Source organism: Rhinoraja longicauda, chromosome 19 (genome assembly GCF_053455715.1).
Source record: "Rhinoraja longicauda isolate Sanriku21f chromosome 19, sRhiLon1.1, whole genome shotgun sequence".
In the NCBI taxonomy this organism is placed as follows: Eukaryota; Metazoa; Chordata; class Chondrichthyes; order Rajiformes; family Arhynchobatidae; genus Rhinoraja; species Rhinoraja longicauda.
Window position 1 is genome coordinate 36,613,682 of NC_135971.1, and position 11,384 is coordinate 36,625,065.

The 11,384-nt window shown below is 46.7% G+C and overlaps 1 pseudogene across 1 annotated transcript in view; it reads right to left on the bottom strand.

Moving 5' to 3' along the window:
* The window catches only part of LOC144603231 (class I histocompatibility antigen, F10 alpha chain-like), a 1,654,937-nt pseudogene that overhangs the window by 579,784 nt on the left and 1,063,769 nt on the right, over positions 1-11,384 (bottom strand). The window lies entirely within an intron of this gene.

Here is an 11,384-nt window from a genome sequence, read left to right on the forward strand (position 1 = left end):
TATACAAATAAAATTGACTTGACTTGACTTGACTTGTATGAGGTTTGTACGTGGAGGACTCGGCGTGGGAGGACCGCCGTGAAGAACATTGAAGGATCCGGCGTTGGGGATACCGCCGTGAGGGACGGTGGGAGAACAAAGGGGGACCCGGCGTGGGGAAGAGACGGGACTCTAGTTTTAGAAACCTCTTCCCAGGAGATATGCCTGCGTTTGTTTGGTTTGTTTGTTTGTTTGTTTGTTCGGTCGTTCCGATGAAGGCGCTGTTCATACGGCAGACAGCCACAAATCGCTTGTCTTTTTCTTATTTTTCAGTTATAATTAAATTTTCATTTCAAGTTTTTCGTGTACCTTGTTGTGTATTATAACTGTTTGCAGACCAAGTTCCGCCCGGGGATGAACAAAGTTCCTTCGTATCGTATCGTATCGTAAACGGGAAACCCTCAGTGCTCCCTTTATCCTGTTCAGTTACAGGTGCGGGAAGAGAGGGCATCGCCCGTCAATGATATTTAAGGTGAAGCCTGGTAACGATCAAGGCATTGATAGCAATTGGGAACTGGTATATAATGAGACACATGGCCAGAGTAGATCAGGAATGAGCAAATTCAATGACAGGATAGGTTTGAACGGCCGAGTATCCAATTCTACGCCAATTGCTTTTATGACCGGCGGGTGGGCAATTGAAAATGGACTGCAATGTCAGAACTGTTAGTGGTTCGGTTTCAGTGTTTTTAAACTGCTATATATAGAACACTACGCTACAGTCACATGGTTTTCGGACCAAAATATCTGTCAACCATGTCAAGATAAACCAATCTATTTTGTCTATAAACAATCCATTCTACTCCATTCCCAGCACATACATGTGCTTATCCAGAAGCCTTTTAAATGTCATTATCATCTTGGGATCACCCACCACTTTTGACAGCATTCCAGCGACTCAACGTGCGCTGTGTAACTGCCCCCGCACGCCTCCATTTACCACTCGCACACATTGAAGCTGTGTCCTCTAGTCTTTGACACTTCCACTCAGAGGGGCATTTTTGACGAGTTTCCCTATTGTAGGCGCATTGACCTTCATTGCGGAGATTACTCGACAACAATAGTCATGTTGCAGTACAGCGCACAGTCCTAGCAGAGAGAGTGGTATCGGCGTCGGTTTATTATTGTCACCAGATACTTCGTTCGCGGCCTCTGCAGTTAAGTCGTGCCATTCATGAGAACAACCAAACCATAGACAAATGCAACAGGTAGTGCAAAGGGAAAGACAACCAGGGTGCAAGGATGTTACATCTGGAGAGAAAGTGAAGATTTAACAAATTGCAGGCGTCCCAATGGGTAGGTTGGGAAATCAGAACTACACCCGCATCGAGCCAAGATGGGGCGAACATGTGGTGGACATTGAGAGCGGTTTTGGTGTTCATATTCGCGGATCATTGAAGTTTAAGGAAGGTGGATCGGAGAGCGGAAGATCCACAAAATATTTCACTTTACCGACCTGCGAGTTTATTCTTCAATAGGAACTGGGTGGATTGGCGGATAATATGCTGAACCTGACAGAAAAGGGACGAGAAACTTCGCCTACCCACATCCTTCGCAGATTCTTCCTAGCCGATGTATTAATAAAACATTTGGCGTTTAGCTCAAATTTCCAGCGTCTGCAGTTCTTGGTGTCTACATTTCCCCTTACTGCGTGTAGCTGACTGCGTGGACTGCGTGTAGCTCTGTCCACTTCATTGCTCGCTTCCAGCCTTCAGAGACAGCTACCTCAACGCTGAGCCCGAATTGAAGCCTGGTGCTCTCCTACAGTACAATATCTTGCCCCCGCCTCACAGACTGTGCCTGAACTCACGGGTCTGAATTTACCAGATGCAAATATAAAGCAATGGAAATACACAGCATTTACATCAGGGCCTGTACACAGAAGAGCTCCAGTGAGAAATAGTAAAGAGAAAAGCCTACAACCCTATATTATGAACAATGAATGCTCCCATTTTTTTGCTTATAATATATCCATAAAATGCCGTGGGCTTCCCCTTACTCCCAATTGCCAAGAACCTTTCATGGCCTCTTTTAGCGCCCCCAGTTGTTTGTTTCCGTTTCTTTCCCCCTTCATTATATTCACCTGATACCAGTTTCTTAACTTTGCATACACTTCCTTTTATTGACGAAGCGTATAATATCTATAGAACTTATTGAATTATGATCATTGTCCTCAAAATGCGAAACCTTTCAAATATGATCACCTGATCGGACGCATTCCCAATATGTTTTAGTGCTGTCCCATCCCGAGTTTGACTACACGCATTGTTTCAAGAAACTTCCCAGAGGCATCTAACCATTTCAGTTCAATCCAAAACTCACTCATCAAGTGAGTTCTAGTCAAAATTGGAAAAGTGGAAATGACCAATTACAATAACACTTTTGTTCTACATCTTTCCACGATCTGCCTGCATATAATTGGGTGGCCTAAAAATATAACTCCATCAGACGGCTGTGGAAGCCAAGTCATCGGGTATTTTTTAATGTTGAGATTCACAGATTTTTGATTGGTAATGGTGGAAACGTTGTGGGGAGAAAGCTGGAGAACGAGGTTGTGACAGAAAGATAGGTGAGTCATGATTGAACGGCGGACTAGATTCGTTGTGCTGAATTGCCTAACTTACTTCCATTACTTACTTATTCATGAATTGATGAACGCACAACCACACACATATGCGAATCTATGCACACGCACACACAAACATATACCCACACATTCACAAATACTCACGCACGCGCGCGCACAACACCGCACAATCATACATGTACACGAATCTACACACACACAAACGCACACGCACACTCGCTCACTCTCACACACACACATACACACGCGGGCGCGCGCAAACACACTAATACACACACACACACCCACACACACACACACACGCACACACACGCACACTCGCTCACTCTCACACACACCCAAACACGTGCGCGCGCGGAAAGAAACGTGTTTGTTCAAGAGAGTGTGACTAATATTGGGATTCCGTCATTCTCCCGTCCCCACTGGGGAGTTGGTGGGAGTATTAAAGAACATCCGAACTGCGCTATCGCTCCATTGTGTTCCTGAACTTCACTGGGACAATCAGATGGAACGGGCCCCAATTATATACGTCCATGAAATTAGCTATCCGATCCTGGCTGCGTTTGGTATCCCTGGTAAGCTGTGATGAGATTGTTTAATGCTTTCTCCTGACAGACCGTGAGTACTCTGACTGCCTGTTCCATCCTCTCCGGCACTTTACAGTAATCTGATGTGCGATCAACACAGAAATTGCAACTTCAGACGCAGTGCATCGGCGTCAGCGGCCATAAATGGAGGGAATATGAGATATGTGGACAGATGTCCAAAGAGTGGACATCACGGGGATTTAATGCGGTGTTTTTAAAGGAGGAATGAAAACGCAAACTCGAGTTTAAAGAGCACATGATGTTGTGATAATTAATATGATGAGTTTCTGAAGAATGGAGCATTGAAAGAGCCTCGTCTTACTAACACTATGTGGTTCTTGTGATTCGCTTCGCTGAGGGCTGTCGCGCTACGCAACATTCAATCGTAACTTTAGCTCCATTACATCGGTGGTTCCATTTAAATACTAATTTCACTGTACTTTGCTCTTCCCCCAGCGAACGTGCTGACGGCTGCGATCCTGTACCGGGGTAAGTGCGGGCTCTCGAAAGGAATCACCCGGTACATGGTGGCGATGGCAATCTCCAACCTCCTCGTTCTCATCTTTCACGTGTTAATTCATAACATCTACATGTACTATACCCCCAACTCCTTCCTCTCCCTCAGCGCAATTTGTCCTTCCAATCTATACCTGCGGGTCGTTACTCTGGACTATTCCGCCTGGTTAACCATGTCCTTCACATTTGACCGTTTTGTCAGCATTTGCTGCCCGAAGCTGAGACTCACCTATTGTACGGAAGGGACGGCCGTCACGGTCATTGTGTCCTTGTGCGCGCTGAGCTGCTTGAAGTACATCCCCTTTAACTTCATGTACCAGCCACGCTTCACCGTGGATAGTGTGAAATGGGGGTGCCGACCCAAACGCGCCTACTTCATGTCCGATTGGTGGTTGGTTTTTACGTGGATGTGTACCATCTCTAACCCCTTGCTACCCTTCCTAATAATCCTATTGTTCAACGGACTGACGGTCAAAAACATCATAGCGGCCAACAGAGTCCGTCGTCGCCTGAAAGCAGTGGATGGCAAGGACACGGAGGCGGAGAATCGGCGGAAGTCCATCGTTTTACTGCTCACCGTGTCCGGCGCCTTCATACTGCTTTGGACAACGATCGCTGTAGCTTTCATCCGCACTCGGGTCACTGTGAACTCCGTGGGTGTGGGTCACCCAAGCCCATCTTACATCGCCTATGAGGTTGGGGTCTTGCTCACACACGTCAGCTCCAGCGCCAATTCGTGGATCTACGGGATGACACAGAGGAAATTTAGACAGGAGGTGAAGAACGCATTTACACATTTAACGAGTATTATTGTTAAACTCATGACACCGGCGCGCCCGTTGCCTAGAACTGGAGGTGGGATATGACGCAGCCCATCAATCTATTATCTCACATGATGATTCGGTGAATTTGGTTCCATCCAGAGCGGGCATGTTGGGCAAGACTCTTCGTGGAATAAAATGTTATCCCAATGTCCAAATTATTGTAACTTGCTAGCCCCGATATATTTCCCATGTAGCGCGCTCGCAACACCTGTTCAAGGCGAGTTCATGCGTGACTTATTTGTTCTTCTAACATCAATATCCGGCACATCCTTTTTGCCCCAAATCCATATGATCCACAACTTCAATATCAACCTACATGCTTCCCCCTCTCTTTGTTGTGTAGTACGTGAACGCGCATTCACCCCCCCCTCCAGCGTGTGCCCTCTCCATCCCTCCCCCTTCCCGTTTTACCCACGAGTCTGACTGTCCACGATTATATAATCTCTGTTTACTTTGTTGTCACCTTCTCCTAGCTAACAATGATCTGTTCTACATTTTCTTTGTGCTGCATCCCCTTTGATGTCTCATTCTCACTCCTTACACCTCCTTGTCTCTGTGTCGCCCTCTCCCCTGACGTTTAGTCTGAAGAAGGGTCTCGACCCGAAACGTCACCCATCTCTTCTCTCCAGAGACGCTGCCTTTCCCGCTGAGTTTCTCCAGCATTTTGTGTCCAACGTCTATGTAAACGCCATCCGCAGTTCCTTCCTGCACCTTTGCACCTATATTTCTTCCTCTGGCTCCATATTTTTACGCCTCTTGTATCCTTAGCTCCTTCTTTCACACTTTCTCTCTTTTGATCTCTGGAATTTGTACCCATCCGAAATTCATTGTTGGTGCATTTACTGTGGGTGTCCGGATAACACGGCCGTTGCGTCCTGCTCCGCGTTGCTCTGGGTAGCTAACGGTTATCCACAACAGGTAGCTGCAACATTAACCTACGATCCGTTGTGTTATATTCCTCGGTTTAAATGTACGCTCTAGTGATAGAGAACGATTAAAATTGATTAATCTTTGCATCGACATCGATATTTTGAGAGAAAAAATTGCATTGTATTAAAATCACTGTGTCTGTAAACCTACATTAGTTATTTTCGAATCACGTGACAGGTAATCCGTTCTTGAGTGAGTAGTGGCTAAATTTAAATGTTAAAGAAAATGTGCGGGGAAAGTGCGGAAGAATGTTTTGAATAGGGACAGGTCTGGATGTTGGGGGAAACTACTTAATTGAGGCATTGTTCCTTAGATTATATGTTGAAATCAACACGCCTTATAATCAAAAAGCAGGATCAGCATTTCCCACTGAGGATGTGAGATAAGGATGGCAATTGAAAGGGTCAGTGGGTGACGGATGGTGTTGTAAAAGCTCACGAAGGAAGATTGTCAGGTTTAAGAAGGAGGCATTAGACGCGGCTTTGCAGGAACATAAAGCGAGTAGGAAACTCAAACGGACAATGAGAGCGGTGAGAAGGGGCATGAAATGTATCGCCAGGCAGATTAAGGAACGTCCCATGATTTCTTACACGTCCGTTAGAACTAAGGGAATGGTGGTGGGAGGGGGGGGGGGGGGGAGGTGGGAACATTTAAAGATCAAGGAGGGATTTATGCGTCGAATCGGAAAATGTAGGTGAGGAAATAAAGCAGTACTTTGCATCTGTATTCACCCAGGAGAAGGACTTGGAGGTTAGACAATAGACAATAGGTGCAGGAGGAGGCCATTCGGCCCTTCGAGCCAGCACCACCATTCAATGTGATCATGGCTGATCATTCTCAATCAGTACCCCGTTCCTGCCTTCTCCCCATACCTCCTGACTCCGCTATCCTTAAGAGCTCTATCTAGCTCTCTCTTGAATGTATTCAGAGAATTGGCCTCCACTGCCTTCTGAGGCAGAGAATTCCACAGATTCACAACTCTCTGACTGAAAAAGTTTTTCCTCATCTCAGTTCTAAATGGCCTACCCCTTATTCTTAAACTGTGGCCCCTTGTTCTGGACTCCCCCAACATTAGGAACATGTTTGCTGCGTCTAACGTGTCCAACCCCTTTATAATCTTAAACGTTTCGATAAGATCTCCTCTCATCCTTCTCAATTCCAGTGTACACAAGCCTAGTCGCTCCAGTCTTTCAACATACGACAGTCCCGCCATTCCGGGAACTAACCTAGTAAACCTACGATGCACGCCTCAATAGCAAGAATATCCTTCCTCAAATTTGGAGACCAAAACTGCACACAGTACTCCAGGAGCGGTCTCACTAGGGCCATGTACAACTGCAGAAGGACCTCTTTGCTCCTATACTCAACTTCTCTTGTTATGAAGGCCAACATTCCATTGGCTTTCTTCACTGCCTGCTGTAACTGCATGCTTCCTTTCTGTCCCTGATGCACTAGGACACCCAGATCTCGTTGTACGTCCCCTGTTCCTAACTTGACACAATTCAGATAATGCTCTGCATTCCTATTCTTACCACCAAAGTGAATAACCTCACACTTATCTACATTAAACTGCATCTGCCATGCATCCGCCCACTCACACAACCTGTCCAAGTCACCCTGCAACCTCATTGCATCTTCCTCACAGTTCACACCGCCACCCAGCTTTGTATCATCTGCAAATTTGCTAATGGTACTTTTAATCCCTTCATCCAAGTCATCTTATACTCCATACCGATGTTCCTATCTCATGTACTGCACTGTTCTATGTTCTATGCTCCTGGAAGGATGGAACGCGCTGCTTCCACCATTGCCCTCGGCAGCGCGTCCCAGCCTTACAGGAGCATAGAACATAGAACAGTGCAGTACATGAGATAGGCACATTGGTATGGAGGAAATAAAGGTACATGGAACTCGAGCAGGCTGAGGACGAGATAGTAACAGAGTCGTAGAGTGATACAGGTCCTTCGGTCCAACTTGCCCACACCTGCCAACATGTCCCAGCTACATTATTTCCACCTGGCTGCGTTTAGACAATAGACAATAGATGCAGGAGTAGGCCATTCAGCCCTTGGAGCCCTTGGAGCATCAGGCACATGAGCACATGCGTACACACACACACTCACTCACAAACACGAATCTACACACACAACCCTATGAAATTACAAGCATACCCACTGACACGAATCTGCACATAAATACCCACTGACAGATACACGAACTGGAATGTAGACAGACAAACACATGCGAATATGACTATATGAACATATGCTCACACATACAAAGCCAAATCTACATGTGCACATATATAAACAAACACAATCTCTCTCTCTCTCTCTCTCTCTCTCTCTCTCTCTCTCTCTCTCTCTCTCTCTCTCTCTCTCTCTCTCTCTCTCTCTCTCTCTCCCTCTCTCTCTCTCTCTCTCTCTCTCTGTCTCTCTCTCTCTCTCTCTCTCTCTCTCTCTCTCTCTCTCTCTCTCTCTCTCTCTCTCTCTCTCTCTCGCTCGCTCGCTCTTTCCCCCCCTCTCTCGTGCCAAGGGAAGAAAACTTGCAATCAGTCGGCCTTGGAAACTTGCAATCAGTCCGCGATCTCCAAACACTAACTCCACTTCCCATTCCCGTACACCCTTTCTGCCCTGGGGCTCCTCCACTGTCAGAGTGAGGTAACAAGCAAATTAGCGGAATAACATCTCATATATCGCTTGGGAAGCTTACACCCCAGCGGTTCCCAGCAACAGGTGAAATACCAGAATATTGGGAAGTTGTGCATTTATTCTAGAGGGTCTAAACGGTAAAACCTTGGAACTAACGGCCAGTGCTCTACGTAGGTGGTCAGAAAGTTATCGGAAATGATTCCGAGAGACAATATCGACCCGCAGTTGGAAAAACAAGGACTGATTAGGGGTAGTCAGCGTGAGAGGGAAATCGGTGGTTGGCCCTGGTTTTGTTTTTCCACTTTTGCAGCGACTCCCTGCACATTATCCAGAGGCCAATTAACCTAAAATACGCACGTCTTTCGGATATGGGAGGGAACCGGATCACCCGGACAAAATCCTTGCTGAGGCAGCGTGAGGTATAAATGGAGTCAATGGAAGGGAGGTTGGTTTGTGTGATGGTCTGGGCTGCCTCCACAATTCGCTGCAATTTCTTGCGGTCTTGGATGGAGCTGTTACCGGACCAAGCTGTGAAGCATCCTGATAAAATGCTTTATATGGTGCATCTGTAGAAGTTGTTGAGAGTTGTAGGTGACATGCCAAACGTCCTAGGCCTTCTATGGAAGTAGAGGCGTTGGTGTATGTGCTTTCTTGGTAGTTGTTTCAATATGGCTGGTCCAGGAGAAGTTGGAATTAAAGGCAGTTAAATACAACCTACACCTGTTGTAACTTCATGCTCCACTTGGAGTTCGCCTCTGACCACGGTATCCCTTCTCTTACTCGAGTTCTGCCAACTTGTAGTGCTATTTGTCTGTGCGTGTCCTTATTCTTCCCTTTTAATCTTTTTTCAAATTAGGTTTGCTGCGATCACAGCACCTTTGTAAATCAGTTATACCATCCCTCTGCAGTGTGGGAACCTTCCTCCGAGCACACGGGGGATTGCTTTAATGACCCTGTACTGGTCCCATCCTTTCCAGCCATGCAGTAATCTGAAACAATTAATTCAGCGCCATTTCTCAAATTCCACTCCAGCTATTCCCCATTTCTACCCACACAGTCTGCCGTGTGCCATCGGCGTCAAATCAGTGAGAAATCACTTCATTATCCAGTCTCCCTAGCATGTGCCAGCAAAACAACATTGTTCAGTTCAGTTTAGTTTATTGTCTCGTGAAACGAAGTACAGTGAAAAGCTTTTGTTGTGTGCTAACCAGTCAGTGGAAAGACAAGACATGATTACAATCGAGCCATTTATAGTTTACAGATACATGATAAGGTAACAACGTTTAGTGCAAGGCAAATCCAGTAACGTCCGATCAAAGATAGTCTGAGGGTCACCAATGAGGTAGATAGTAGTTCAGGACCAAAGGTGATAGAGCAGAGCAAGATAGACCACTCGACCCTAAAAATCGTAGTAGGTCTGGGCGCCAATTTAGTCGGCAGAAACTTGCAGAAACATTTAAAAAGAAAAATAACAAAAATGTGTGAATTGAGAGATGAGATATATTCTGCATTTTTATGGTATCATCACACATACTGTTCCCCCAAAACACTGATTACACTGCGAGAGGCATCACGAAAGGCGGGTTTTGCTTACTAAAATGGCGGATGTCACGCTCCTTTGCGTACTGCACTTCAGTATAGGCAATTTCGACGGAGTGGTTGATCTTGCTCCTCTAGTATCTTTGTTCAGGACTGCTCTCCAGTTGTGGTCGGATGATTCGCTGCCTGATAACAGGGTAGAAACTGTTCCTGAATCTGGAGGTGTGCGTTTACACACTTCTATAATAGTGCCCTTTCTACCCATGTCTTTGGCGCCATTTGTTCTATTTGTCCATGCCAAAATTGATGCTGTCTTATGTCCTGATAAAGTTCTATCTGCCAGTGGTCCTCTCAACTTAGCAGCTGATCCACGCACCTTTCTATCCTTCCATACTCTCTCCTTCGCTATCCAGTAGCCACCAATTTCCGCGCCACCAGTAGGTCCACCAACGTTCACATCCAAGCCATTTATGTTACTAATGCAACAATGCTCCCACTGCCCCTTGCAGTACTCCGTTGATACTCCTGTCAGAGAAACAGCTCTAGCAATCTCTTCCTTTGCTCCCCATAAAACCTCAGATAGATCTATTTATATTCACCGTTATATCTGATTCAACTGAAATCAGCTCTCTCTTAATTCAGGACTTTAATTCAAAAACTACACTTATCCTTTCTGATAACCATCTTTAAACATACAGAATTGTGGCCATTGTTCCCAAAGTGTTCCCAATTGACATTTGGGACCACCTGCCCAATTCCCAACAAAGTGTGGAGTACTGATCTCTCGAAGGACTCTCTGTTTAATGACCATAAATGAATCTATTAAATGCTGCACTATTTCAGCGCCTGGCACTAAAGCAAGCCCTCGCTATCAGAGAAGTGTAAAACCACTCACTACTATCACCCTAGTGCTTTTACACCGTTCTGCGATTTATGTACATATGTTCCTTCAAGTAGTGCTGAATATTGGGTGAGTTATATAACAGTATAACAGTATAACAGTATAACAGAGCTTTATTTGTCATTCGGTACCGAAGTACCGAACGAAACTACATAGCAGTCATAGAAAAAAAAAGAACACAAGACACATAACCCCAACACAAACATCCATCACAGTGACTCCAAACACCCCCTCACTGTGATGGAGGCAACAAAACTTCCACTCTCTTCCCCACGCCCACGGACAGACAGCTCGTCCCCGACCGACCCGCACAGTCCCCGCAAGGGGATGGAAGTCCCCCCGGCGCTGAAACGTCTCGCGGCCGAGCCGGGCGATGAAAGGCCCCGCGACCAAGCCTTGAGCAGCTAAGTCCCGTGGTCGAGCCGCACCAGCAATGTAAAGTCCCGCAGCCGAGCCGCACCTGGCGATGTTAAGTCCCGCAGCCGAGCCGCACCGGGCGATGTAAAGTCCCGTGGTCGAGCCGCACCAGCGATGTAAAGTCCCGCAGCCGAGCCGCACCGGGCGATGTTAAGTTCCGCAGCCGAGCCGCACCGGGCGATGTAAAGTCCCGTGGTCGAGCCGCACCAGCGATGTAAAGTCCCGCAGCCGAGCCGCACCGGGCGATGTTAAGTCCCGCGGCCGAGCTGCACCGGGCAATGTTAAGTCCAGCGGCCAAGCCGCACCAGCGATGTAAAGTCCCGCGGCCGATCCGCACCAGGCGATGTAAAGTCCCGCGGCCGAGCCGCACCGGGCACTGTTAAGTCCAGCGGC